The sequence below is a fragment of the Athene cunicularia genome, assembly GCF_003259725.1.
Source record: "Athene cunicularia isolate RWA chromosome 4 unlocalized genomic scaffold, athCun1 chr4_part2, whole genome shotgun sequence".
NCBI lineage: Eukaryota > Metazoa > Chordata > Aves > Strigiformes > Strigidae > Athene > Athene cunicularia.
In genome coordinates this window covers 21,155,278-21,174,326 of record NW_020799099.1, presented here as the reverse complement: position 1 = coordinate 21,174,326, position 19,049 = coordinate 21,155,278, and positions in this window count along the sequence as shown.

Here is a 19,049-nt window from a genome sequence, read left to right as displayed (position 1 = left end):
GGTCAGACACCTTCCCCTCAGACTGTGGCAGAAGCGATGGAATGCCCTGTGACTCCATGGTTGGCATTTTGACAACTTGCCCTGAACATCTGTGTTTTCTTGCAGCTGGCTGAGCCCCATGGACAGCTTTGCGATTGTGTGGAGTCATCAAGTCAGCGAAAGGATGTTTTCTGTGTGTTTGATTCCAGGACGTGAAGACATTAACTAAATGACCCCTTTTCTTTCTTGGTAAGGGCGGAGGCTCTCCCCTCAGTTCAAAAGCCCTACGGATTAAAATTAAATCCAAGATGTAGTTCGGCAGATGTCTCTTTCAGACCATTCATAGGCTATTACCGGATCAGTACACTACAGGTCAGATCTCTTGCCCCATGATTTCCCTAAGTGTTGCGGGATCACTCTGGCTAGCAACTTGCGGCCAGCCCTTCCCACCTCTTCTTTCCCAGCTGTTGCTCTATCTTACACCCCAGAGTTAATAGTTAAGCAGAAGATCTGAAACAGGACACAGCATCTCATGCTTTTGCCCATGTTTTGTTGTAAAGCTGTACAGTCAGATAGCTTGCTTACTATGTGTGTCAGTAGAAGCATCTGCAGTAGAAGCATTTCCTGGGATGTTCCTTTGCTTTGGGAAGAGTAAGGGTCCAGCTCCCCCTGAGCTGAAATGGGAGTAAGTACACTTCCCTGCTGGAAGGGAAATGCCAGGCAGGCTTTTATGGCAAGGCAGCTTTTGCACTGCACAAGACATGACCATCTTATCAAGACTGGTAACCTGCAGTTAGTGCATCTACTTACGTGTCCAGGAGAATAAATCCACTCAAGCCAGAAGTTTCATTATAGATTTAGATATAGCTGTTCTGTTCACCTCTTTCACAATTTCCTCATCCTATCCCTGTTTCCTTTTTTGTTGTTGTTGTTGTTGTTGTTGTTAATTTTATTGTTATGCTGCTATTACAGATTTGAGAAAAATGAACACTTAGTATAAGCTATAGGAAGTGAATAATCATACCTTTCATAATTTTTAAGCCCCTTAATGAGGGATATTAGGCCTATATTTAGAAACCTGCAAATGCAGGAAAGGCACTCGAACTTTTTATATATAATAGAACTTAGCAATTTGCCTTCTCTTTTAGCAAGCAGTAAACGCAGCCAGAGAAAGACAGCCTCAGACAGACCTAATGTTTGGCAAATGCAACTTAAGTTTACAAACATTTTTGCTCAAACAAGTGCTGGGGAGGACCTGAAGATACCAAGTATTTATTTTTGGAAAAGTTGACATGTTTAAACTTTTTATTGTGAATTAATATTGTCATTGCTTTTTTCTAATTTGAAATATCACCGTAAAAAAAAAAAAAAAAAGTGAGCGTACTTTAAAAACAGCATCTGTGTGAATATAAGGACGTTCTAACATTTGCAGCTTGCTTTGCTTGTGCATATTGCATTGCTTTGTTTACGATATTTTGTAAAAAGTATACAGAAGGATCCTGAATGCATTTGAAAGAAATTATTCATTCTTAATCACTGTCCTTCCACCTTTACTGTGGCTCTAGTAAAAGGCAATGCTTAATGATCAATGAGTACGTTAAATGAGCCATAATGAGATTTGCTTTTGAAGCAGGGTAGCTTAAAGAAGTAATCAACTACAGAGATGTCTACAGTTTTAGGGGGTTTGAATTTAGTTGATAACTTTTCTTCCTCTGTTCCTGGCAGCAGGGAGCTTTTGTGCATAGAAGAGTGAAAATTTATCAGCTGAAAGAGATTCACCCTCAAATTGCTAGATGGAGAGCAAAAGCAATAAAAAGCAGACCATTAGACACAGTTCTTCATGTTCAGAAGTTGTCTCTTGGCTTTATTCATAAGTAGGAAGGCTCAGGGATGCAGGTGGTTATATAGGAAAGACCTTGATCTAAAGGCCAGTGAAGCTGACTTAAGGACTTGTGCTAACTGCAGTGGGCTCGTCTCGTGCTGGTTTGCAGTTTAGAATTTGGGCAGGACCATAATGGCTCACTTAGTTGAAGTGTTTGGAATTTTTCCAGTGCATTTGCTTCAGCATTTCACGTAAGTAATGCTCAGTTCTGAGTTAGCTGGCAGACTATTTACTTTCTTTATCCTGGCACTCCTATAACCCAGTTACCCTCTAGAATGTATTGATCCTAATAGCTTCTCCAGCTTGGCACAGGAGCAATGACACTCTTCACGGCTCATAGGGAGTTACATGCATGCATGACATTTAAGCACAAATTCTTGATGCATTGCCATCTATTCAGAAGATGCAGTTCAGCATGGAAACACAGAGCAGAGGTTCTTGGTACATCAGCTGACAACTGACCTGTACCCGTTTATGGTCTCTGTAGTGATGCTTTGTTTCCCATTACATCCTCCAGAAATTCTGCAGGGAACTGAAAAAAAACACATAGCCAAGTCAGGGCCAGTCAGCTGCCTTTCATATTTCAATTAATGTTTTGTTTCCCCTCTGTAAAAGGCAAATAAAAGTTAAGAAATAAATATCTGTGTACGAGTTGCAGAAAATGAGAGCTTTGTTCCTCATTTAGAGCGTGTGATCAAAGTATTGATGAAAATTGAAGATGCTGTCTGTTTGTTTGTATAGTTAAATCACAAGGTTTCAACCCCTTGTGGACCCTGGCAGTTGTATCACATTGCGTGAACGACTACGTAAAGAAATCAGAAGTGTTTTATTAGTAGGAGAACAATCTGTGATTCACAGAAGTAGGCCAATGCAATTAGTGAAATGTTAAGCCTCACAATGTAAAGTAGCATGTGCTGTCTGCCTGATTCCATCCACATGAGTTTCAACAGGAATAACATTACACAAATGTGTTACTTAACAAGCAAATATCAAAAGCTTTTAAATAGAAGCCCTCTTAAAAACATTAAGCTGCTTTATCTCATGAGCAGGTACTGGATGGTCTCACTAGGAACTCCCCAGGGAGTCCTGAGCAGGCACAGGACCTGGGCAGGGAGGGCACATTCCCCATTTACAGAGAGATATGCACTAGAAGGCTGAAGGAGAAGAAATCCTTCACTTAAACCTTCTGAAATAGAGAGTTCCCCAAAAAACTCCTCTCTCTGCTCTATCATTTGTGATTCAACAAAATGAATCATTCTATATCACAATCATTTTCAAGGAAACTTAAGTGGATAAAGAAGAATAGGGTATAAAAACTGTGGGTTTTGATTTTGGGGCTTTTTTGTCTTTTCCACATTACTGCTGTAGGAGAAGATTTCTGTTTCTGGAAGTATGTGAGGGCGATCTGGCAAAGCGAGCAAGACAAAAGGATCAATGTCTAAGCCTTAGTTTTGCTACCATGCAATAAAGCTGTAGGTGCCTTGAGAAGCACATAAGTAAAATACTTCAACCTGCCTGAAAACCAGAATTCTACTTTTAAAGGAATGAGGCATCCCCCATGGCTCCAGTAGTAATTTTCCAACTGCTCTAAACACAGTAGAAACCAGTACTGGTAAATCCAACATAAATGCACTAGGGAAATAGTTGCATTTGTCTCCAGACGACAGAATTTGCCCGGTTCTGTAGTTAGGCTACATCTAAAACTCACTGTGTCCCCATTGTATTGGTATGCTGGAGGAGGTTAGAGGAATTATACATATAATACATATATAAGAAAACCCTATTGAAAATAGCAGGTGAAAAATGAACTTGTTTAGCTGAAGCAATGGATGTCTTTGACTAATGGTTAATCTTGAGGAAGAATTAACACCAAGGGACTGAAACAGTTCTTGGAACGGATTGCAGAGACAAGAGGAAGAAATGGTGTGTCTCTGTCTCTGCTCACCAGAAACAAATCTGAATAAAACCAGGGAAGATTCGAGTGTGGAAGTCAATAGAATATTAACAGAAGTGAATAGAAAACTGCCTTGGATTTATGAGCAAGGAAATAATTCTTTCATTCTTTTGTGCTTGAGGAGAAAGGGACTTTGCATGTTCTGCTTCTCAAAGACAATGGCAGAATAAAACTGACCTCATATTTGGCTTACTAGCCGTTCTCCTTCCTCCATGAATTAAGCAATAATCTTAAGTGCTTAAACAGAAGTTACTCAGGTGTTCTTTGTCTGAATTTATACTGGGTATGGAAAAAGCAAAGTAGGTAGATAAAATTCTTTGCCCCATTCGTCTGATGGTTTCTGAAACTGCAGACAGCTCTTGCCCAAGCACAGCTTGATCGCGTAGCGTGTGTGTGACCGGATGAGCTGGGTGTGCTGCACACAAGCCACACGTAGACCATGGTGCTGCTTCGGCTGGCTGAGGCTTTTGGGAACTTCAGCTAACATGTGCTGCCCTGCTCTGTGGTGCAATCGCTCCACCTCCCAGCCTTTCATTCACATCCTCTTTTGGGTTGATGCTGCGTTCAGGTCTTTAAGTGTACTTACTTCCAGTTCCTTGAAGCTCTGGGTGCAAAACCACAGGCAACCCTGTGTAGGAGACAGCTGCATACCTGATCTACCCGTAGAAAGCAAAGAAGCATAAAGCTAGGTGCACAGACCTGGAAGCCATTTCTAAATCTAGCCCTAAATATTTTAGTGGTTTGTCTCTATCTTGTGCTTGTCTGATGTTGTTGAGGCCCAGAGGTTAAATATATTAAGGCAATGGTTTTTGTTTAATGGCTTAAAGTACAGCAGAATAGGAAGGGAGCTAGGATTTGTTTGACATGACAGGTGTAAACTGCAAAACTAATTAAAAATTAACAAATACCAGACAGGATTAGAACGTGAATCAGTTGGGAAAAGCTCTGCAGGGAGAGCAACAGGGGTTACCTTTAGCTTCAGACTCTCATCTCCCAGCTCTGGAGAACAGAGGGTTGTCTGTCCTCTTCTGTTTTCTCAGGTGCCAGAGAGCATAAAATAGCCCTGCTAGTGTGGTGCATGAGAAAAACTGCAAATGCTCTTTCTTTATGCTGCTTCTGTAGTGGCAAAATAGAAGAAATGCTACCTTTTCTGGTAACTTTTAGCTTTGGGGAGATATTTTCAGGTGTTACTACGTGTCTTGGATACATTTGGGTAGATGAGATGTGTCCATCATCAGCAGTCAGCCAGCACTATTTGCTCATTAACAGTAGAGTTTCCAAAGTGACCAAGATGGCACCAAGCAAAGTGACATAGCTGGTGGAAGTCACTTCTGGGTAAAATGATCTTATATAAAACCAATTCAATTACTGTTTTCTGTCAGTGCAAAATTATTGATCAACTTCAGTGATTTGAACTTTAATTCATATGGAGACCAAGGCTTTCCCTGTTAGGATTCCTGGATTTGTCTTATTTTCTCCTCAGCATAACAGAAAATAATATGAAATGCCTCCAACTTTCCAGAGACGAGCCTTTCAAGGTCAGTATCGGTACTTTTATTGCGTTGCCAAAGTCAGAATATGTTCCACCTTCTGCCTGCTTCCTTTGCAGAAGCCAGAAATGATCAAGATTCATGTTTGCCGAGTTGTTCCTAAGGGGTTTCTGGTTTTGAATGCTTGGTCCTTCATCAATCATGATGTCATGAAAATGTTTCTTTTTGCTCTCCCTCCTCCTTCGAGTTTTCTTTTAGGAGATGCAGATAGCATAACAGTCTCTGATAAACGTTAAGACTTTCAGATGGACACTGTCTTTCAGTTATTTGTTCCTCTCCTTTTTTCCGTAAGTTACGGACTTTTAGGGAGCGAGAGTCAGAAGAGTCTCCTGCTTTTGGCAAATACTGCCATATGACTGACTTCACACATCTGGCAAATACTGACTATGAGGACAGGGGACCACATGTATTTTGCTGTTAAATTTATAGAACTTCTTGTCATTGGTTTGGAAATACAGAAAGTCTTAGTGGCAAACTTCAGTGGTATTTGCACAGGTATTTGTGTTTGCTGCATGAGGGTTACTATTGCATTACTTAAAGAGTTAGATGAGTACAGCTGGCACTTCACCAGAAATTTCTGGGTTTGGATGCAACTGGATGTTTCAGAGTCCTTTAAAAAAAAAAAAAAAAAAAAAAAAAAAGGTTAAAAGTGCACCATGTGAAAAGACTGAGTTCTGCAGTATTGTAGACATTGATGTTTTTGTCATTGTCTACTGCAGGAAAGAAAAATACTTGGACAGTGATGTAAAACATTTTATTTACTTGTACATATTTTAGACCATTCCATCTACCCTCATAAAATTGTAGGAAAGCATAAATTGCTTGAACTACAACGATTTTGATGTTTTATCCAAAATATTTGCTGTAATCTTAAAGGCTTTCGCAACATCATCTTTATCTTTAAGTGTGTTTTTCTTAGCGAAAATAGATTTTTTTTCCAAGAACGTTAAGTACCTGCGTAAGTTGTCTCCATGGTGTTTTTTGTTGTTGGTTTTTTTTTTTACTGTTTTGATAACTAAGATAATTTCTTACCTGCAATTCTTGTGGAGTTCTGACCTATTTAGCAATGTCTTACTGCATGGCACATGGTTTGACATACAATGCTGTCTTATACTAAGAATCAAAATTGTGAACATAGAGTAGCCCACAAGCGACAGAGGCATCCCTCAGCCCTCTGTATGTTAAATAGTCACTGCACTTCTGCAGGGGACTGAAACTGAGACAAGGTAATGTATCTGTTTTCAGGTTTGGTGCTCAGCTTTTCTGGAAGTGGTGATGAATCCAGTCACCTGTTCAGACAATGTGCCCTTTTGTTTCCACTGATTCAGACAGTGGCAGGAAGAGAGGGAAGCAGGTTGCAACACGGGGCTCAGAGGAGCTGACTGTGTTGTTAGGGTGGGGTTGAATATCAGATGTAGGTTTGCACCAGGCCAGTTGCATGCCTAAAGATAAAGCAGAGGTACTTGTCCAACCCTAAATGTTACACTGTTAGTCTGAGAGCTTGCCTGCAGGCTGCTGTCTCACCTGTTAACCATTCTCCTGACCTGAGTGATTATCCAAGTAGTCCTGAGTTTGTTAGAAGTTACCCAAGCCATCCTCTTCTCATTTCCATCTCAGTCTCGCTGCTGATCTCCATACAGCAAGAACTGCTGCTTTCCCATCACGCAGCAAATGCCAGTAGCTCAGAGAGGGCATAAGATCCCTCCTGGAAGGGTGGCAGCTGGACCTGGAGAGACACAGTCTATGCTTGTGGCCAAGCGAGAGCTAATCTATTCGAGAGTTCACAGGCTTCCTGCCATGCCCTGCACAGATTTTTGCCTGTGTGCAAACAGGCTCACAGTCTTGGTAGATGCCTGGGAGAGAGACAGCCAACACTTGTTTGGGTACATCTGTCTCTTTTCAGATGCGGTTTTTCCCACATTTTCTTTTCCTGCTTGCTGCATTTCCAACACAAGATGATACTCTATCATTTCCTTCTGTGCTGTGAAAAGCGTAGTGTCCTTAAGTGGTGAACACTATTCGCTTCTCACTGCAGAATACATAATCCTGATAAATGGATTTCCTGTCCTCAGGCAATAGAAAAACACTGCAGAATATGTTCACCATGCTGCATATGGCTCTTCTTCCATACTAAAATGCTCCCTACTGAGGACTTCTTGCCTTGAAATTGCTACTTTTGTTAAGATCTCACTAAATTTACTAAGTTCCTTTTCATTTTTCTTTTAGCCAAACTGCTATTATACAGGCTTTCAGTAATACACTTTTGGTTTTCCTCTAAAGAAACAGCAAAATCATTGCAGAGTTCTGGCTTTTTTACCAGAGCATTGAAAGAAATGAAAGTAGCTCTATGTTCTTGATAGTTACTATAATATTTTGCATACTTTAGAAAGCTACTGGGTTAAAGTAACTGAAATAAAAGTTGTACATTCATTTAAGGAAGTCAATATAAAAAAAAAAAAAAAAAAGAGGAAGAGTGTTATCTGCCTATACCTTGCACTGCTGAGCTCTTACCATGTGTGAGGATAATTCTGGCCAGAAAAGAAATGAAAAGAGTCTGCAGATGATAAAATCCAGCTAGTGAGGTAAGGATCCCTCTTCTCTCAGTTGTCTTTCTATCTCCAGTAGAAGCTGAAGAGCAACATTTCTCTTTCCAACCTGAGATGCATCAATTACCTTCTTAAAGAAATCAGAAGTGGTAACGGCTTTGAGGACACCGTGTGAGATACCGGACAGTACTCTGGAAGTACAGTAAGAATTTACCTGGGAGTAGCTATATGTGTATGGTAGTGTTTGAAAGCAAGGGAGAATTTTGTCACCTGCAGATGTACATTTGTTGATTTATTTAGTGACTCAGGAATATATTCTCATTCTTCAAGAGGAAAAAAAAAAAACAACGGTAAAAAGTGTTGGCATGCATCCTCTGAGTTTAGCATAGTTTATACTTTCTCACCAGGTTTATTTTACATAGGTCTTTCTACTCCTAAGAAAAGAAGTGAACCAAAAGCAATCACAGGCAATGCAAGGATTACCTCTTTTAGCACAATGAGTTGCTGTAAAAAGGGTTTGTCCTTTGTATGACTTCGGTTGCAAACACTTTAACCGAGCACTAATGCTGCAGTTGATCTGTTTGCTCCTTTGCTGAAGCTATCTTTGACCTCATTTCCTCACATTATCCACCAACTAGAGGCTAATCAATAGAACTATTTGCAGTTAGTTGTAGCCCAATAAAAACTACAGGCGTTGAAAAAAATTGAAGTTATATGTCTAAAACCAGCAATAATAGAATAACTTTTTAGTGTTGCTGTTGCAGATTATGGTGCTAATGTTAGAATTGTTTAAGTTGGAAGGGACCTCTTGAGATCTTCTAGTCCAGGCCCTCTGCTCAAGCAGGGGCAACTAAAGCTGGTTGATCAGGACCATGTCCAGTTGGGTTTTTACTATTTCCACAAGCTCTCTTAGCAACCTGTTCCTGCGTTTGACCAACTTCACAGTAAAAAAGTGTATTCTTGTGTTCAGATGGAATTTCATGTGTTTTAATATATATCCATTGCTTCTCTTCCTGTCTGCAGTCACTACGGAGCAGAGTCTGGCTGCCTTATATTCACCCCCTCGCCTTGGGTATTTACACACATTGATAAGATTCCTTGAGCCTTCTCTTCTGCAGGCTGAACAACCCCAGGTCTCTTTGTGGCCCTGGGCTAGCCTCACTCCAGTAAGTCCATATCTTTCTTCTACTGAGGTGCCCAGAACTGTGACTGGACCTGGTGAAGGTACACTCACCAGCAGTGAGAACCTTAAACTGTTTGTGGACTTGTGCTATCCTCTGGGATAAGTTTTGCTACCTGAGTTTATGCAGTTTTAGCACGTATTCCAGGAAGGTGTCACACAATTTCTGTAGCACTTGATCTGAGTTCTTAGCAGTAAGCAAAAGACTTTTGAATGCTACACAACAGAAACATGAAAACAACCTGGCCTGTTCATGATTAAATTAGACTTAAAACCACTTATTCCTAAGCGGCATCCTTGCAGTGGCCAAATAGTGATGTTAATTTTTAATAAACTGAGTAGAGAAGACCATGGATGTCAAAACCATTATGAACTACAGCTATTTTTCTCCTCATCCCAATTGGGATGCAGTCCTGAAAGTGGTCTCTTCTCTGAATCTGAAATTGGTGACTATCTTCCTAGTCACAGGATGGGAGGGTTGTTTTGCAAGTCCTTAATCACTCTTTGATTCTGAAATAGTGAAGGCAGATGTCTGGAAGCAAAGTTCTGTGTTCTCATGGATGACATACATGAGAAAATGTAATTCTCAGTTTATGAGTACTGTATATAATCAACTAATGGAAGTTGGAATACCATCAACTGATGGAAGTTTATGAAAGTGCTGTTGTAAGTTCGTTTGCCAAGAAGGAATATTTTACCTTATTCTTAGAGAACAGATATCTTTCAAGTGAAGAGAACCAAGACTGCTAAGTAATCCAGCTGTATTAAACCTCTAAGCCTCAGAAAAATATTGGAAATTAATATTTAAATAAAAATGTCTCCTAGTAGCACATAGTTTAAATAAACCAAATATTTAATCCCTCACCAAGTCAATGGAAACTATTAATAATTTGGTGAGGCCAACTGTTATTACTTGTAATATGCACATCCTCACTCCAGAAGAAGTAATAGTTTTCATCTTTCAGAAGCTAAGGACTAGTCAAATTGTCTTATCTAATCTCAGGTGTCCAGAGTGAGACTTGTTCCTTCAGACCCTGTTTTCCAGTGCTTTCCAGCTGGCCTTTACTACACTTGTAGCATGGAAGTTTTGCTGCCTTCCCACTCCGGGAGCCCATGGGCTAGATAGGGCTCTACTCAACATGCTGGTGGAGAGTCAGAGCCAGAGGCTCTATGTGAGCTGGTGGAATGTGCCCTTTGAAGGCAGGTTCCCTAGCAACAATCAATCATTGCAGTGTGCTTATTCCATTCACAGGGACATACCTGTCACAAGACATGGTCCTCCTCATGTGATCTCAACTTATGCACTTGGGGTTTTCATTAGTTGGACAAATTTGATTAAAGCAATTTCTCAGCAGTTAAGCCATGGAGGTAGATGCAGATGTTAGGGCTTTGTACTGGAAAAGAGGACAGTAGTAGTGAAGAAGCTTCAAGAAATACGATGTTTGTGTAAGGATCCCTTCCCAGGAATGGATAGAAATGAGACCATGGCCAGCAGACACAGACCTAGTGGGGAGAATGTGAAACACTGTGGACTTCAGCTACCCCTGTGAAAAAGACAGAGGAATACCTAAAACATAACATACTTTAAACTGGTTTGAGATTAATATTTCCCCCTTCAATAACTGCATTCTGGGTGAATATTACTTAGTTTATTGAAAGCCATCCAGTCACTGGTAATTACAGTCATTCCCCTGCATTGCCAGGAGGGTACCTGCCAAATAGAAGTCAGGTCTCTGGGGTTGGTCATATTGACTGGAAGGAGAAGTCCTGCCTGTGAAAGGCAGCAGATTGCTTTTGCATGTGTCCCAGGGTGGTCAGATGTGCCCTGTTACATACCCAGAGCTTTAGGACTCCAGAAAAGGGTATATGCTTTTACAGATAATTAAACCATCAAAAACTGCAGTGATACTGATTAAATTACATAAAAGTGTGGGAGGAGACCTCAATCAACTTCCAAATAACGGGGCAAATAATTGTTCTATAGGCAGTAAGCTATTCCATATCTGCCTTTTGTAAGTCCTAGTGCATGTCCTTTGAAAGAATTAGTGGTGGCCAGTGTCAAAAACGGGATACTGTGCTGGGTGAAACTCAGCTGTGACTGCAGCTTGTACAGATTCAGTATGAATAAGGAGGAGTTTCAGAAGAGCTGCGAGACAGGGTTATGTACATTATTGATATCTCAAAAGCAGGGTGAAGTTAAAGCAATGTCAATGTGCCACTTCCAAAGAATATTTGTAAATCACAGAAGAGAACACAACAGATTATCGATGAATAGCTTTAAGGAAATGGATGACACCACACTGTATAATTTACATGCAAAGTAAAATGTCAAATGTTACGAGACCATTAGCTCAGGAGAGATAAGGTGAAATGCTCTTTGGAGTATGTGCATGAAAACTGGGACAAAAGTTATGATAGAACCAGAAATACAGTTTTCCAGCCCACACCCATTGCAATGATTATCTGCCGTATAAAAGATATATGCATATTTTTTTGCAGGGTTGAAGCTTAGCAAATTCTTTCTCTTATTGCTAATGTTAGAATCCTGTTTGTCTGAAATGAATATTTCTAGTTACATCTTCATGGAAGTGCACCTTGAACTCAAATGCATCATGGCTGTTTTATTGAATCTAGATGTAAATGAAAAACTTGCTAAACTAAAAATAACTTCCTTAAAAATAAACTTCATTTGGAAGCTCATGCTTGAGTGAATGATCCTGTTTTCCATAAACATCTACTCAAATTTCCAAGCTGCTTGGGAAAGGAAATAATTATTGCAAAGCAACAAAAGAGCCTGGTTGTGGCTTGAATTTTCCACGTGTCCATGATGATCTAATGTCTGTACTAATTAACTTGGTGTTCCATGTTTAGTTTTAGCTTCTAAAATACTTCGCTGCACTGAAGATGTTTTGGCTCTCAGCTTCTAAGGAGGTTGAGCTCTTTTGCAGGGAAGTGTGAGTGCACTGGCAAAAGGTGACGCTGAGGATGGATTTGTGAATGGCACTTCTCTCCTTGTCAAAGGCTGTGAAGCCCCTGTGAAAGCAGAGCTTTTAGACGCGCAGGAAATGCCCTCTGGCTGGTATAATTGATCAGGCCACTTTGGATGACCAGGTGAACTCTTTCAAGGCATTGGTTTGTCTGTGCTGCATCTTTTAAAAATACCAGTTTTCCATCCATCCTAGCTTGGGGCTAGTACAAAATATCCTGACCGCCTGCTATCTTTTGAATATCAACATAATATATTTTATAAATAACACATAAAATGACTAGGCAATGAAGCAATTAATTGATTTTATAATGAAGCATGAAATCAGATAGACTTTGAGATAGAGTTGAGAGAAGCTAGTGTCTGATCTGATTAAGGTCAATGTCATTTTCTGCTAGTTAGAGCCCAGAGGCTGCTGAAGAAGTCATTAGTCTTAGTTTAGCGGTCATGGAACAGTTTGACTGGTTTTACGTAGTGATATGTGAGTGACAGCTCAGTCTTAGGGGTCATCAGTGCAATAGTGATGTGGTAGTTTTGATGTGGCCTGGTTTATATCATGGGGAGAAAGATGAGACTGAAAAAATCTTCAGTGGGTGCTTTACCTTTTGATCACAGGATTAAGTTCTTTGCAGAGCTGGAATGGGGAATCCATTGTGTCCTTATGAGTAAACATGTGAGAATACTTTGTAGAAAAGTTAGACATCAAGTAGACTCCTGAATTTCTTTGGTTTTAAATAATTTCAATGCACACTGGGTCCAAAGAAATTCAGGATTCCCATCTGCTTTTTCTCTGGGGTGTGGTTTTGTTTTGTTTTCTCCATGGTGATTTCCATGCAAACCGTCACCTAGGAAAGATGTGTTTGAGAGGGCAAGGGCTATGTTTTGCATAAACCTGATGCCCCATGGAGTTGTGTTTCCACAATCAGGATGTAGCTGAAAAATATCTTTAAAAGATTTCTTGTATTTATATTGTGAAATCTCAGCTCCAGGAAGTTGCAGTTGTATCACTGAGTAGTAGGTGAGTGAGGAAATGTTCTTCACCTTGAAGTAAAGTCAGAAAGTGATAATAGAAGAATTTCTGGGAGAGTAATAATTGCACTTACCTGATGCATGCTACAGAAATGTCTTAGACTGAGGGGGACTATTATGAGAGCTAAGCAGGATTTGGAATTGCCCTGCACAAGGAACTCTCATATTTGCATGCAAAACTTCACTGGTATGAAATGCTCATGTTTCAAGTCTTTTTCCTGGGAATCAAAATCCTTAAAAATCGAGAGTTTACAAATGTAGAAACATTTTCAATCTCAGCAAGATATTTTAACACTTCAAAATTCATAAGTTGCACATGACTTGAATTACTGAAATCTCCCAAGGCACTTTGTAACTTCAGTACTTATCCAGGTTTTCCAATTTTGAGTGTCCCTTTATAGATGCTTACAGCTTACCTTACAAAAAAAATTTTCCTGTGAGTCACCTACTTTTGTGTGACTCCCACACATCAAGCAGTTCAGCCAGAGAGAAACTTGTAATGTCATCCCTGGATGAGGAGTCAAGATATTTCCTCTGAGGCAAAGGGAGAGGTAGTTTCCTGTTTTGTTAGCTGACAGAAAGTAAATCATGTCAGTCAGCTCAGCAAAATGAACTAGACTAATTTCTGTATGAGCCGACCTAAAATGAAATACTATTGTTTTGGGGTTTTTTTAACATTCTAGATTAATACAGAAAATTTCCCATAAAATCTGTGCTTCCCTGGAAAAACTTATGTGAAAATGCATTTCTGTTTGAAATAACCCCAATAAAAAGCTCTTGGTTAGTTCTATGCAATACATTCAAGAGGTATTTCGTCTTCTGATGGGTTCTTGTTTTTAGCAAAACATGGAATGTTGAGTAATATCAATACATCTCTGCAATATCAGATTGAGGGGGTTTTTTTCATTGCATTACTGACTTTCTAAGTTATAACTAAGAAGCAGTATTAAATGTTTTAAATTTTTAGGCGGGGTAGGAAATGGAAAAAACAGCAACAGATTAAGTCTAGAAAATGTCTGTGGATACATTTTGGAAGACAGTTTAAGAGAGTTCTTAAGCAGGCAAGTCAAAGGGAAAAAGTACTTATACAATCAAAGATGACTGCAAGAATGAATCCATTAAAATAATTTCTAGCATGTTAATAGATTCTAAGATGTGATAAATTTATAGTGATTCTGTCTTCATTTACCTACATCTTTTAAATCTAGGCTGGATGGGATTTTGCCACTGATGGACAAGAACATGCCATTAATGCTGGGATGTGAACTGTTGCAGCAGGCCATTTCCTAAAGTAGGGTATCTGTCATCTAGCTATGGTTTTTGAAGGGCAGACCATGTGGTGTGTAAGGTGTAAATTCTTTTGGGAGAAGTCCCTCTCAAATAGTAGCACTATTTTCACACTGTAATGTGGCAGATGGGAGAAGTGAGTGCAGAGCAGTAGGTGAATGTAATACCATTTTATGAAAGCAAGACCCTTTTATGCTAGACCTTACAAACAGAACGGCACTAGCTTTGTTAACAGACTTTTCTTGTTCTTTATACTAGGCAAGAATCCTCAGGGTTTAAAGTGTTGTGCAAATCTGTCAGCTAATACATGCTAGCATGTTTTAACAAATGTGGCTTTTACTACAGTAGTAATGCTCTAAAGATCTAACCAATTTTTTTGTATAGTTAACATTAAAGGTGTATATATGGATACTTTTTTGCTCGAAAGCAAAATTAATTTCATTCTTAAAAGGTACAAGATAAATCTATGCAGCAAACTCATAGCTGGAAACTACTGGTCTCTTTTTTTGGGAATCCTTTGTTTTCTATAAAAAGCAAAGGACATGTACTAGCTAGCATGCTCACATTCAGAAATTCTGCTTTTACGCTCTTCTCCAAAATCTACCAAACATCCTTTTCTCCAAATCACCAAAGATTTAGCAGTGCCTTTTTTAACCTTTTTTAACCACACAAGTTATTTGTCAACACCTGGAAAAAACATAGTTTTAGAAACTAAATCTAAACTCCAGGCTAAGTTTGCTAGGTACCTACTTATACTCTAAAGCCAGAAGTTTTTGGGAAGATATTTTTGTAGCGGATAGATATTTTTGTAAAGCTAAAATTATCAGTTTGCTGGCACACTGGCTGTTAAGTTTGCTGAATTACCACTTTTAAACAAAAATACTTTATAATCAAAATAAATTTTATAAACCAAAAATTGGTTCTATTTTTTCAGAGTTTTGACTGTAATACATCTTTTAAGGAACCAACTCTTAAATCAGGTCAATGGCTGTAATTATTCTGCCACAAAGGAAGAGAAAAGATACCTTCATCAACTTCTCTTCTTTGACTTGAATTCTTTTCAATTCTGCCTGAAATGCATTTTGCCTGCAGTGTTTTCATGAGATGTATAGCACTAGGAAATACCGTGTCCAGAAGCAATCCTACGGTATCAACTCATGCTTACATTTCCTTTCCAGATGTGACCACTTCAATTAGGTGGATGTAGAGCAGCTGTAGGATTAGATGAAAGAGTTAAGAAATCCTGTGGAGAAAGCAGGAGGCTCTCCAAGTGACACAAAGTTGGTGGTGATCAGGAGGCGGGAAATGCTTATATCAGAAAGGGATTGTAGAAATTGTTATACATGCCAAATCTGTCAAGACTAATAATTAGCATTAGCAATAAGTTATGTGGTTATCATCAGATCACAGTGAAATAGTGACAGCAAATTTAACAAGATGTGTATGTAGTTAATCCTTTGGCTGATGTATAGTTTATAAAGTGCTACAAAGGTAATGAAAATGTCATGACTTGAATGATGTCACTTAAATGAAATAAAAACAAGTTGATGCACAGGTAAAATTGAAGTTGCACAGTTTTGCATGTGCCGCACTGTGAGCCGGGCTATGTTCCTGTTAGACCAATACAGGATCATGGAGATCTAAAGCAAGAGGTGCTGAAAGAAACAAAAAGCAGGGAGAAGATGCAGCCTCAGCTGCATTTCAGGTAATGGTGCCCAGAAGCAGCTGGGGCAGAGTTGCCTGCTACACTGAGAAGTTGGCTCTGAAAGAGAATGTCTGGGAAGGAGATGGGTCTGGGGGCTGCTGTCTTGGCTCTGTGGGTGAACTAGGTCACAGGTCCACTTTGGCAGGCAAGACAAGGCAGTGGAGATGGCATGCTGAGTAATCAGCCTAGTTTCCCTGGCCAAGATATGCCTCAGAGAAATCCCTAGTCAAGCTAGAAGGACAGGCTGAGACTGGGTTTGTTCTAAGTGTTGTTATGTCTGTGCTTTTCTATTCTAGCTTAGCTTCATGCTCATAATCCAAAATTTAAACCATGACTCTACTGAATAAACTTTCCTTTTATTTTTTTTCTCCATAATTTAAAGTCAAGTCAGGTGACTCATGGCTTAGGCTTTCCTGAGCCTCAGACATATGTTTCCCATACCACCTACTGGTAGGAAAGCTGCTTTGGGGCTCAGTGATGTTATTTACACATAGTGTGAAACAACTCCCAACAGGAGACTGCTGCTGGAATTTTTCCAGTTGTTGGGAGGCTGAAGCCCACCTGGGCAAGGACAGTTGGGAGCTCCTGTCAGCCACTTGAGCTGCCCTTTCTGGCCATGCATAGCTAGTACAAAGAGCATCCCCAAGCAGAGGGGAGGAACCACAAGCTGCACCCAATAGCAGATGGTAAAAACACTGTCAAAGGCCTGTGTCACATCACTGCCCAAACAGGGACAACTGCAGCTGAGCTGGTTATTGTAATCTACTATGTTACAATTAACTGACCAGCTGCATCTATGCTTCTAAGCTTGTTTCAGATGTAAATTATCATGTGTGAATGTGCATTAAAAAGGAGATCTTGATATGCAATGGACCAGGAGTGAAGGGGCAGCTTATATTGCTCAGCCAAATCAGGAATTCCTGAGGCTGTGGTAACACCATCAGGTGCTATTACCTCCTGTATCCCGAGAGGCATTCCCATGGCCAGATTGTCCTTCAAGATCAGTAGGGCATAGCCATCGAGCTGTCTGTGCAATAATACATTTCTTCACCATCCACTGTCACTGGGATCTAGAAAGTCTGGAATATGCTGGTCAAATCTCCATTTATCAACTCTTGTTGTTTCTGTTAAATATTTTTGGATGTAAACAGTTTGCTCACACCAAACTACATACTCTGCTATAATCTCTGATCATTCTGTGATACTTGGTGAAGGGAAAAACTGGATCTTGCAAACATATATGGGAGTATTTCAAATCTCTGTGTAGTTATTCACAGCTACAAAGACGACAGAAAGCAGAGGTTTTTCTGTCATTCCATTATAAGACATATAAATAAGACCCCTTTGGCAGATTTGTGTCTGAGGTGGCTGCTTTCTGAAGAACAGCAATAAAAGACATACAAAGATGTTCTATACCATATTTGAATAGTCTTTGGCTATTTCTATGTTTGACCATATTCTTTCTTACCCCTTAGTTTCTTCTCCAATCCGCTGCTCATCTCTGTTCTTTGTCATAGTCAGACAGAGGTTCTCTGGTGCTCTGCTTTTTTTCCTTATGATTCCTTTGTGTAAAGACTTTCACTTCTGTCTTCAGCTTGCTAGCCCAGCCAACTGGTAATTTATCTCCTCTTTTCACTTCTTCCTTCCCCTTTACCTACCTGGTAGCCTTTTTCTGGCTAGCTTTTCAAAGGCTTAATCTGCTGGACATTTCATCTGGTACTTCAGTTCATTCCAGTTACCTTTTGTAGCCCTGATTCTAGAGCCATGATCCTCTTATGAAGAATTCAGCTGTCTGTGGTCCAAGACCTTGCTGTGATAGAGTACAACTGCAAAACCTTGGCTTGGACTTCTGACAAAATTGCTTAATTGTGAAAAAGTACAGAGACAAGAGCCACGTATGATAAGAAAGGTAGAACAGCAGGCAGAGGCAAGACTAGCAGCTCAGGGGTTCAAGCAAAAAACATAGTGATATGAAGAGGTATAAAACAGAAGGAGAAGACAGGGAGCTGGAAGTCGGTAGGTCAGCGATACCAAGGACCAGCCCGCCCAAGGTGTGATGGAGGCTGGCCCTTCGCCACCTGCCTAGCAGATCTGGCAGCAAAAGCTCAGTGGACATCTGACCGAGAGAGGAAAGCACTTTAATCCTTACTCTAGTAGCTCTTAAATCCTAGCTAGCTTCGGAATGTATTAGCCAGTACATAACCTTTTTGTACTTTGAAGCTGTGGATGGGCTGCTCGCTGAGTTTCTTTGTGAAAGTTGCCTGGAAAGGAAGGGCTACATGACACTTGCAGGTTTTTTGTCTTGCTTCGAAAATCAGCAAGGCAGTGCCATGAAACATGAGCTGTCACAATTTTTTGTTGTTCCACAGCCAGTTTCTTGTAGCCTATTACTTTTCTTCTGTGCTGCCAAGTTGCCAAAACCCTTCTCTCTCAGGATGTTGGTTGTTACTGTGTGCTCTCTGTACAAAACCTGACCTGATCGGATCTCGCTGATGATGGAATGATGTACTGTTTTCCAGTCACTGAATATATATTTAGCGCAGCATTCTAGATATTCCAAGGGATTCTGGGCTCTGTTGGCAGGCAGCACTGACTTAGGTTTATCTAACCTTCGTGCTGAAATTCAGAAGCCCTGAGTGAGTAGTCACATTTTTGGTTCCTAGCACAGCACATTACTCCACAATGACTTTAAATTCCTTTTGGCAGTTAACTGTATTAGCCTAAATTGCTACTCTTGCAAGCATCTCAGTATTTGCTCAAGGTCTGTAACTTCCTGGAAAATTTGTTTCTTCCAGAATTGGTGGTAGATTCTCATTTTCTGTCAGAGCTGTTAGCTATGCAATGCCTGAAAGATTCAGCAGGGGCTTGATGATGAGATACAGTTCTGTGCTGGCCAGACTTTTAAATTCATAAATTAGGTGGGGGAAAAAAGTAAGCAGAGTGAAGAAATT